This window comes from Carassius carassius, chromosome 12 (assembly GCF_963082965.1).
Source record: "Carassius carassius chromosome 12, fCarCar2.1, whole genome shotgun sequence".
Taxonomy (NCBI): Eukaryota; Metazoa; Chordata; class Actinopteri; order Cypriniformes; family Cyprinidae; genus Carassius; species Carassius carassius.
Genome location: NC_081766.1, coordinates 4,664,964 through 4,676,779, shown reverse-complemented (window position 1 = coordinate 4,676,779; position 11,816 = coordinate 4,664,964). Strand labels below are relative to the sequence as shown.

The 11,816-nt window shown below is 35.9% G+C and overlaps 1 long non-coding RNA gene across 1 annotated transcript; it reads left to right on the top strand.

Annotated features, from left to right (window-relative positions):
* Positions 1–1,087: 1,087 nt before the first annotated feature.
* Positions 1,088–10,399, top strand: LOC132154569 (uncharacterized). The gene is made up of 3 exons (XR_009437169.1): positions 1,088–1,197; positions 5,549–5,848; positions 8,754–10,399. It is a non-coding gene; the product is annotated as an uncharacterized LOC132154569 (long non-coding RNA).
* The last annotated feature ends 1,417 nt before the right edge of the window (positions 10,400–11,816 follow it).

Below are 11,816 nucleotides of genomic sequence, written 5' to 3'. Positions count from 1 at the left end.
CGGCTGAATGGATTCGAAAATGGTAAAACTCAATTTATTAACTCTGGGGGAGTTGGAGAATGAGCCTATTTCCAAAAAAAATGGAGTGTTCCTTTAAGAAACAGCAGACCAGTTACTATGTAACTGGTTATACTGAAACCTGTGTTTGCCTTCATTGAGACTGATTTTAACTAAGTTAAAGGGATCATATTTTTTATTTGCATATTTAGAAGTTGCTAAAAAAAACATTAATTTGTGAATTTGGTGTAATGCAATGTGTTTATGCGATTTAAGGTAAAAAAAAAAACATTATTTTCCACATAATGTACATTATTGTGGCCTCTCTACGCCCTGCCTTCTGAATAGTGTTGATTTTTACAAAGCTCATCGTTCTGACAAGCGAGGTGTACTTTGATTGGCCAGCTATCCAGTGCATTGTGATTGGCTGAATTCCTCATGCATATGTTGGAAATGTTACTCTCCCAACCATACTGTGATTCCAAGTTTTAATCGCCAGTGGCAAATTATTTAAATATAAAAACGTACTTACAGACTGTGAGTCAGAAGTGCCAGACTGTCCTTACAAAGTTGAAATTGCCCCACTTTATAGAAACAGAGACCGTATTGTAGGCTATTCTGCCAGAAACAGTCCTCCGTAAAATGCTGAAATCTGAATATTTGGGTTGAATACAACAGTGTTGTAAATAAAACTTAACCACTGATTCCTAGCTTTCTAGTTTCTAGTTTTTTGGATGGCCAAACAAAGTAGTTTCCCTTTCACAATGAAACGCACAGTGTCTCCATGACATGGCGGGGGTGGCAACAATGAGAATAAAAGTTACGTCTTCTTTCTTTGCGTGAACATTTGGGCAGCGCTATGCAAATGTTCCCACATTGTGACGTAGATATGTGGGGGTGCGTTAGAATGAGCTGTGTTAGGTATTTTTAGCTTTTATAAAGAGTATCTCTTTGGATTTGAGACTTTAGTCTTTGCAAATTTACAAATCTTCTTTATGCACCAGGAGCTTGTAACACTCCAAAGAGAAATGAAAAAGTTAATCGCATGACTTCCCTTCCTGTGTAAGTCATACACTTCCTCTTCAGAGTATGCACATAAGCCATCATGAAACTACGTGATGGGTTTCTTCAAAATGGCGTTAACTCATCTACTCCTGACCTTCACTGTGGCAGTTATCAATCCTCTGAGCTCCAGCACAGGTACCTAGCCATTATAATCTACTCAAACTGAAAAGTACTAAATCTAGTTATTGATTAATGCGTAATTATACAATTACAGCAGGAATTTTTATGAAGATAGGGTCATTTTCAGATTCTTTAATCTTTTAAGAAACATTGATGTATTTTACTGATTCACTATTTTTATTTTTGTGAAAATCATCAAAAAATTATTAACACTTTAACAGATTCCTAAATCACTAAACAATAACATCAATAAAAGTGGGTGAATCAGTTATTTCTAAACAAACAAAAGAAGAAAAAAAGGCTATTTGTAAATCATACAATATCAACTTATGTGCTTTGCTTGATATTTCTATGCTGGCTCCGAATGGCTGGCTGGATACTCTTGATTTCTTTATTGTATTTTCTATAAAGAAAAACAAACACAGATTACATACCCTTTCATCACAAGTAAAATTTTGGAATATTATTATCTTAATAGTAGAACAATAAATTACTTCACAGTGGAATAAAATTGGAACAAACACAATAACACAAATACCTTTTAAAACAATTAACAATTAATATAAAAAAGGGGATTAAAAATGGGTACTCACTTTCTATACAGTAAGTCAGTGTTTTATGCAAAAAGCGACACCATGTAAGCTTTATTTCTATAGCACTTTTCACAGACAATGGAGTCACAAAGTGCTTCACAGAGTTAAAAATATACACATAACATAAATGCACATACAATACAAAATTACACATATACAGTATATGTGCCACAATAAAAAAGAAAACATAAAACTAGTTAAAAGCTTGTCTAAAAAGATGTGTCTTTAGGTGCTTTTTAAAAATTTCTACAGAGTCCAAAGCTCTCAAGTCTAATGGAAGAGCGTTCCAGAGCCTTGGAGCCACCACGCAAAAAGCGCGGTCACCTCTCGTTTTTAAACGTGTTCTAGGAACAGTTAAAAGATCTTGACCCGAAGACCTCAAAGAACGGCCTGAAGTGTAGGCATGAAGTATATCCTGGATATACGCCGGAGCTTGATTATGCAAGGCTCTAAAAGTAATGGTTAAAATTTTAAATTGCACTCTAAAACTAACTGGAAGCCAGTGAAGAGCCTTGAGTATAGGTTTAATGTGAGATCTTCTTTTGGTCTTTGTTAAAAGTCTAGCAGCAGCATTCTGAACTACTTGCAATTTGTCCATGGAGGAATTGTTTAAACAAGTGTACAATACATTGCAGTAGTCAAGACGAGATGAAATAAAAGCATGAACAAGCATCTCCATCTCATTATTAGAAACTACAGATCTGATTTTAGCGATATTCCTGAGATGGAAAAAACAGGAACGAACCACAGATTTAACATGACTGTTAAAACACATAGATCTATCAAAAATGACACCTAGGTTTCGCACAGCATTACATTCTGAGGGTGATAGAGCCCCAATGGCCAGTTTAATCTTGGGAAAAATGTTGTCAGGAGCAAAAATCAACACCTCAGTTTTATCTTGGTTTAGCTGCAAAAAATTGTCTGCCATCCAATTGTTGATGGAGGCTAGGCAGTTATGCAACAAGGACAGTTTGTCTAGTCTATCAGAGTTAAAAGAAAAATATAATTGAATATCATCTGCATAGCAGTGATATGATATTTCTCCAAAACTACTAATAATCTTCCCAAGAGGAAGCATATACAGGCTGAACAACAGAGGGCCAAGCACAGACCCTTGGGGCACACCACAGGACAAAGGAGCAGAATCTGACATATATTTCCCTACGGACACCGAAAAACTCCTGTCGGAGAGATAGGAGGAAAACCAGTCCAGAGCTGACCCAGTAATTCCCACAGTTTTTTTCAGTCTATCTATCAGAGTGCAGTGATCGACAGTGTCAAACGCTGCACTGAGGTCTAAGAGAACCAGCACAGAGCATTTACCCCCATCAGCAGCCATCAAAATATCATTTGAGACCCTAAGAAGGGCTGTTTCAGTTGAGTGTTTTTTTCGAAACCCAGACTGAAATTTGTCAAAGATATTGTGCGCATTTAAAACATTATTCAGCTGGTTCGCCACAACCTTTTCTAAAATTTTAGAAATAAATGGCAATTTGGAAATAGGCCTATAATTTTTAAAAGTAGCTGCATCAAGATTGTTCTTTTTCAAGATAGGCTGAACAACAGCATGTTTAAAACAATTAGGTACCTTGCCCAATTGAAGAGACAAATTTAAAATTGAGACCAAACATGGGCCAAGATGATTCATGGATTTTAAAAACAGAGATGCGGGTAAGATATCTACCGGGCTTTGTGAAGGTCTCATCGTGCCCACTAATTTAATTATTTCTTTCAGCGTAATGGGGCAGAAAGAGTCCAGTATTGAAGGTCTTTGATAATCAGTTAGACCTATATGATGGTTTGCTGATGGAACCAAGCTTGCTCTGACAGCTCTAACCTTATCCACAAAGTGAGACAAAAAGTGGTTGCAGTCACCATTTGAAAACACAGGAACAATACATGAGCCAGGAGAAACAATATTATTAATAGTTTCAAAAAGAGCCTTAGGTTTTTTCTTACATGCAGATATCAAATTAGTAAAATAAGAGGCTCTAGCCTCTTTAATCATTTCATGCAAGTTAATAAAAAGATCTTTAAGATACACGCGATGGACTTGTAGCTGAGTCGCTTTCCATAAGCGCTCGGTTTTCCGGCAAACACGTCTTAAACTACGAATGGCTTCATTCATCCACGGTGATGTATTAACGGCTGCTATTTCTCTAGTTTTAAAAGGTGCCACTTTGTCCAACAGCAGGGTACAGTGATCATTAAAAGCCTGTGCACAGGTGTCTACATCGGTTGAAATAAGAACAGAGCTTGAATCAAAAGCGGCAGAAAATTTCTCAATAGTACGCTGAGTGATCAATCGTGAGCAGGTCTCTCGTTTAACAGGGAGAGGATCCTCATCACAAACAAGTTCAAATAAAATGCATTTGTGGTCACTAACAAATACATCTTCAATACTGATGTTATTAATATTAACGCCATGAGAAAAGACAAGATCGAGCGTATGCCCTTTGCTGTGCGTAGGGCCAGAGACATGCTGAATGAAATTAAACGATTCAGTAATATTTACAAATTCAGACGCAGTTTTACACAAAGGATCATCTACATGTATATTAAAATCGCCAGCAATAATCACTCTGTCAAGCTTAATAACAGATGATAGGAAGTCAGAAAACTCAGTAAGAAAAGTAGACACTGGTCCAGGTGGCCGGTAAACCACGATGCAGTAAACTGAATTAGAGCGACCAACCTTAGTCATCTGTAGTTCAAACGAAGAGTACGCGTCAGCTCTCATTGACTGGCAGATAAAACGCTTTTTAAAAACCACAGCAAGGCCTCCACCCCGACCAGTGAGTCTTGGCGAGCTAATAAATTCACAGTCCATCGGGCAAAGCTCATTCAGGTGATAATATTCCATATCCCGTTGCCAAGTCTCCGTAAGCAACAAGAAGTCCATGGCTTTGGACGTAAATAAATCGCTGAGTAGGAGAGATTTGTTTGCAATTGAACGCGCATTTATAAGGCCCATCCTGAGCGGTGCAGGAACAACCGAAGCAGTACAACAGGCTCGCGTCAGCGACCTCAGATGCTCCAAGCACACACCGCGTCCAGATGCGACGTCGAAACTTCTCCGGCACCCTGGAACCAGAACCACAGGGACACCAGGGAAAACCGAAAGAAGGCATGAAGGTCTGGAGTCATAGTTGAAAATCCTCAATTTGAAAAGTTTTTTCAAATGAGTCTGTCTCCCTGCCCTTTTTCCTCGCTTTCTCCTCCGTTTAATTGTAGATCGTATTAGGCCCTCTCCATGTCGCGTGCAGTCAGATCCAGTCGGACGCGCGAATGGGGCTGCGTCAATACCATTCCAGATAACGTTATATCCATTATATCCGTTGCTGCGCTCCACCAAGGAAGATCGGATTAGCAGCAGTGTTTGGCGATCATACACCCATGCAGTAGACACAACTTTTGTTGACAAACTTAGTAGTAGTATAGCACAAAAGACAAACAAAATAACTCGGGACAAACATCCAGCCGCGGAGGCAAAGCCAAACACAGGCGCCATCGAACCGGATGCACATGACGTAGGTCATGCCTTATTGATAACATATTTTCTCAGCTTTATACAAGTAAACACCTCTTGTTTCTACTTTAAAATAATTAGACATCTAGCTAATAAAGTTGTAAAGTTGTCTTTTGCAGTGGCATCAGTGAATCTGATTTTCAAAACAAATGTTTTCTGCCCTCACACATTTTGAACTCCATTACTACAAAACTACAATAAACAAAATGTTTTTTTTAATTTTATTTTTCTGTCCCTATAGTGTCTAGTGACATCCCACCAATACCAAAATCTGTCCTGGAAGGCAATCCTCTTACACTGGAAACACAAGAAGAAGCACCATTTGATGATTTTTATTGGACAAAAGATGATTCAGATATTGTAATCTTCTATGATTCTAAAAAAGTAAGAATTTACCCTTCATACATGAACAGAGTGGATTTCAATAATCGAACACTCTCTATAACAATAAAGAAGACACAGGAGAAAGACAGTGGAGTCTACACTGCTAAAGCAAGTGGAAAAACAGATATCATCATTGGTCATTACAGAGTAACTGTTGGTAAGTTATTTCAGAGTTCTGTTGTCACATTTATAATTAAGGACCCCACAATTCACTCAGCTATAAACATGTAAGTTTTAACTGTAGCACATACTGTACTCAACTCATAGATGATTACAATTTTATTGCTTTCAGATTAGCACATTTTGTTCATTAAAGGAATACTGTAATTCACCCCAAAACGTCAATTTGCTGACAATTTACTCACCCATAACCTCTTAAAACCCTGCGGCCTCATATGAGGACATTATATTTTTGTGAATTTCTCTGAGACCGTACATGCCATAGTTTTAAGTCTGGATGTCCTGTACAGAACTCCTTTTGGGCTATTCAGTTTCACCATGACCACTCCCACTACTTGGTCTGAAATAAATTTAGTGACACTCTTATGGAAATATGATAATATTTTGTAAATATCAGTTAAATCTAATTTTTTAATTGTGTGTCATAAATCAACATCTAAGGAAAATGTTATGCGGTTTTCAGAGGTGGAAAGTAACGAATTACATTTACTCGCGTTACTGTAATTGAGTAGCTCTTTTGTGTACTAATACTTTTTAAAGTAATTTTTTAAATCTGTAATTTTACTTTTACTTAATTATATTTTGTTTGAAGTATTGTACTTCGGTACATTTTAAAACACATTAATTACTGAGTAAAAAAAAAAAAAAAAAAATCGCACCCTGGAAACTACGGCAGTAAATAATGGGCAGGAGAGCAAACTGGCGCTACAATCACGAGAAAGATGCAGACGGACAAAACAGGCGTCAGTGGTGCAGACACCGCTGAAAACTAAACCCCGTCATATTCTGAAGTTGAACTCGAAGGAAATGAAGTGGCCATATGTATGCTCTATTATGCAGTGTCAACCCTTCGCAAGAATAGAGGTAAGCTAAATAATTGCATCGTTGCATTGGTGGTTAAAATGAAGCTTTGACATTTTAGCAAGAGGTTTTGCACAAATTAGCCAAAAAGACAGTGGTGAGGAGTGTGCTATTTTTGTTTTAATGATGTGCGCGCGCATTTATAGTGCGTTCTTTTCACTGTGTGATTCAGTCTCCTAAAATGCATTTAGAATGATCACAAAATTGAAGATATAGGGGCAGAAAATTCACATATTTATATAATTTCATATATTAAATCAAAATCACACAAAGAATGCCATCTTTTCCTCCAAAAATCATCATGAATATATACATACATATAAATAACAGTTCAGTAAACAAGTTAATTAAGAGACTTGCGTTTTAGACACCATATTGCCTTTTTTAGCTCTATTTCTACAACAGAAATAATTCCAAACACAGCCACCAAAGCACAGTTTTGCGTCTCTGAGCAACGTGACAGTGTTTCGTTCCTGAATTAATCAACCGTTTAAATGATTCGGTTCAATCGCAATGACTCACTTATTAACAGAGACTTGCTGACACATACTGGCCATTTTAATTTCACATTTAAAGTATCTTTTGATTTTTTTAAATAATTAATTTCTTATCATTTCAAATGAGTATTCAACATTTTATGTCTTGTATATCAAAACATTATTCATGCATTTGTAACTGCAGGTTAAATGCATTCTTGTCCTGCACTAAACAGTGTAATACATCTAAATGCCACTTCCAATTAATCTTCTGCATTTCTTCTGCATTAAAAGATGAGTTTGTTGATACTGATTTGCCTGGTAACAGCCCAAATGTCTTATTATTCTAAATAACTGATTCCTTTAATTAAAAACAACTAGTTTGAGATTAATAGACCTATCCCAGGGGTGTCAAACTCAGTTCCTGGAGGGCCATAGCCCTGCAGAGTTTAGTTCTAACCTTGCTCCAGCACACATATCATGTAGTTTTCAAATAAACCTAAATGATTAGATTAGCTGGATCAGGTGTGTTTAATTAGGGTTAAATCTAAACTGTGCAGGACTGTGGCCCTCCAGGAACTGAGTTTGACACCCTTGGCCTGTCCCATTTTGACTCCCTCCCACTGTTAAAATGTAACTAAGTAATTTTTACTCTGAGTAAATTTTTAATGAGCTACTTTTTACTTTTACTTGAGTAGATTTTTAGACTGGTACTTTTACTTGTACTTAAGTAAAATTTCATTAATGTAAAGGTACTTTTACTTGAGTAGAATATTTTTGTACTCTTTCCACCTCTGGCGGTTTTAAATCAAAATATGACTTTCTGTTGCGAAACAGGACGTAGATTTCATACATGTCCTCATATGACTAAAAGCATGTTTATTACGCATTTTTTGAGACATAACAAATGAATAGGGAAAGAAATTATATTTCACTATTCTATGAAATATTATATATTATGGAAATCTTGTCAAATATTACTCCCATTATTACACTTCTTTTTTCGTTACATGTTGCCCCAAAAAATACATTAATATGAAAATTAGATTTAGTTTATAGAAACATTGTATATAATGAGAATACCCGTTTATGTTCATTTTACACTCATTTTCAGAAAGAAAAATGTTATCGAATCATTCTGTTATAACATAGTTGAAAATCATCTTTATACAAAGTTTGGTAAAAAAAAAAAAATAAAAAAAAATCTTAAAAACTAAAAATTTATTGGTGATTTAAAAAATCTATTGTTTTTGCCTGCATGTTCATTCGTGTATTTTCATTTTTTTTTAAAGAAATTGAGTCCTGATGTCCTCTACCGAGGACATAACATAACTTATGAATGAAATATGAAAATTATTTTTAATGCTCTAAAAAATATAAAGACATGGGAAAATCTATATTTTTCCCTAAATCTTTTTCTCTCTGGTCTTTTAAAGGATTAGTTTACTTCTGAATTAAAATTTCTTCATAGTTTTCTCACTCCTATTTCATCCAAGATGTTCATGTCTTTCTTTCTTCAGTTGAAAAGAAATTAAGGTTTTTCAGAAAAACATCCCAGGGTTTTTTACAGTGGACTTCAGTGGGGTTCACTGGATAGAAGGAACAAATGGCAACTTCAGTGCAGCTTCAAAATGCTCTACAAAATCCCAGATGAGGAAGAAGGGTCTTATCTAGCAAACAAATTGGTGATTTTCTAAAAAAAAATAAAAATATATATACTTTTTAAACTCAAACGCCTGTCTTGTCTAGCTCTGTGCATTCCGGTTCATGACAGTTGACATCTCATTTTCTCCTCCAACTTCAAAATTGTTCTAAATAGTCTACATCGCTGTTTTATCATTCTTTGTAAAAGGCGTTTGACCTTCTTTGCATGTTCACTTTGTAAAGACTGGGTCGGTACTTTTCCAGAGATGTAGGACGATTTTGAAGTTAGAGGAGAAATTGAGATGGGAGACTTTCGACCCTAATACCCTAACTGCACAGAGTACGCATGCACATTGCAGAGCTACTCAAAATGAGTGTTTGAGATGAAAAAGTGTATAATTTTAATAATTAATTTAATGACCAATTGTTTCACTAGATAAGATCCTTCTTCCTTGGCTGGGATCGTGTAGAACACTATGAAGCTGCAATTTGGACCTTCAACTCCAAAGTCCACTGTATAGAGAAAACTCTGGAATGTATTCCTCAAAAACCATACTTTATTCGACTTAAGGAAGAAAGAAAGACATGAACATCTTGGATGGCATGGGGTTGAATAAATTATGAGGAAATTTTGATTTAGAAGTGAACTAGTCCTTTAAGCGGCCCAAGATGTAGACGAGTTTGTTTCTTTAACAGACAAATTTACCATTACATAACTTACTCACCAGTGGATCCTCTGCAGTGAATGGGTGCCGGCAGAATGAGAGTCCAAACAGCTGATGAAAAACATCACAATGATCCACAAGTAATCCACACCACTCCAGTCCATCAGTTAACCTCTTGAAGTGAAAAGCTGTGTTTCTAAAAAACAAATCCATTATTAAGGCATAATCCATAATAACGCTTCCTCCAGTGAAAAAGTCCACCCCGTTTGTACTGTTTTCACATGGAAATGGTTCTGGATCTGTGCATATTTCTCGCCTGATTCAGATAAGACTAACTTTCAACTGGAGAAAGAAATATAATGAAAAGAGGTATTTTAGCCAGAAGCAACAGTTTTGAGTTAAAAACTTTTTAATGACTACAAACAGCTATTAACTTGGCAAGATGTTCATTTATGGACTGGAGTGGTGTGGATTATTCTGATGTTTTTATCAACTGTTTGAACATCACTGCAGAGAATCCATTGGTGAGCAAGTAATTCAATGCTACATTTTTCAAAATCTGTCTGATAAAGAAACAAGTTCTTTCATATCTGCCCTAAGGGTAAGTACATTTTCATTTTTACATTAACTAAACCTTTAAAGTCAAAGCTATTAGTTCAAATTTGTGCATCAGACTAATCTTTTTAGTTAAAACACAAATAAATTTCCTTCATTATTATGAACTGACACATTCTTTCATTTCTCACTAGGTAAAAGCAATCATGGATCACGTACAGAATCTGTCTCTTTCTCTTGGATTATATTCCTTTTTCTTTTTGGTGCAATTATGATTTGAATCAACTATTGTACTGTAGCTACAGATTAACAAAAAAGTAAACATTATGGTTTTATAAATAATTGCATTATGAAAACACTTTTTGTATTATTGTGCTACACTGTGAAAGCTACTTTAAATAATAAAAATTATATTGTATAACTCTGTTTAACTCATATGTGTATATATATATATATTCAATAATAATATACTCAATAATAATTATTATTATGCATTCACTGCACAGTGTACTGCCACCTTGGAATGCCACTTTTTCATAATTAGCAGATGATTTACATTAAGCTATAAATAACACAAACAATCTTGCTGTTGTGTTGCAGCAACAGGTGATATGTACAACACCAACATATTCACTATTCAGTAAATCAGCAAGACCAAAGAAAACATCAAGTTTATTTATTTATTTACAGTGGGTATAGAAAAGAATAAACCCTTTAAAATAATCACATTTTGTTGCTATGCAGCCTGAAATGAAGACGGACACAGTTTTTGTTTTATCCAGGTTTATTTACTCAATGCAACTTATAGCATCCGATGACGTATTCAATGATGTTTTGTCAAGAGACTGACTCGAAAAGGAATGTCTTTGGTTGCCTAACGTAACCTTGGTTCCCTGAGAAGAGGGAACGAGACATTGCATACGCTGCTGTGTTACATAGCTCAGACTCCATGTCAGCTGCACTCTTTTTCAGTCCAAAGATTCTGAGGCAATGATGTTAAGCGCACCTGATTGTGTTGGGGAGCCCACCTATAATTTACAAGCTTGAACACTATTGGTGGCCAAATTATTACCCCTGAGACTTCATAAGGCTTCATAAATAGATTAGAATCACTGATAAAACCCACTGTGTGAAGTGTGAGATAATATACCTCTGTAAATAAATACAAATTAAATTCACGTCTCACACACTTAAATGCCCTTTGAATGTAATACACTCCATCTGAGTGTCATCTGGAATCATTGTGGAATATCCTGTGAAGTACACTTCGCAAGGCACTTAAGGTCGAACAGAACAAAAGTCTGAATTGATAAGAAAAACATACAAAATGTGCAGAGCAGTGGGTCACAAAGAGTGGAATTGAGAACCACTGGAATATGAAAGTGAAAGTGACATGACATTCAGCCAAGTATGGTGATCCATACTCAGAATTCATGCTCTGCATTTAACCCATCCAAAGTGCACACACACAGAGTAGTGAACGAGTAGTTGGCAAGAGTAAACAAGTACTGTCTTTAATCAAGGAAATTTAAGAGATAATCCACAACAGGCACTTGAGCCCACAAACATAGAGAAAGAGTAGACCTGACAAACTCAAACTGAACAGACTATGACTCATAAACAAAGGGCAAAAAAGGGGAACAAAGGTGACATCAGTGAAACATAACATAGTCAAACTAATTGAGGACAGGAACATGACCAAATAAGGACAAACAGGAACAGAAACTGGGGTGAAACAGAAACA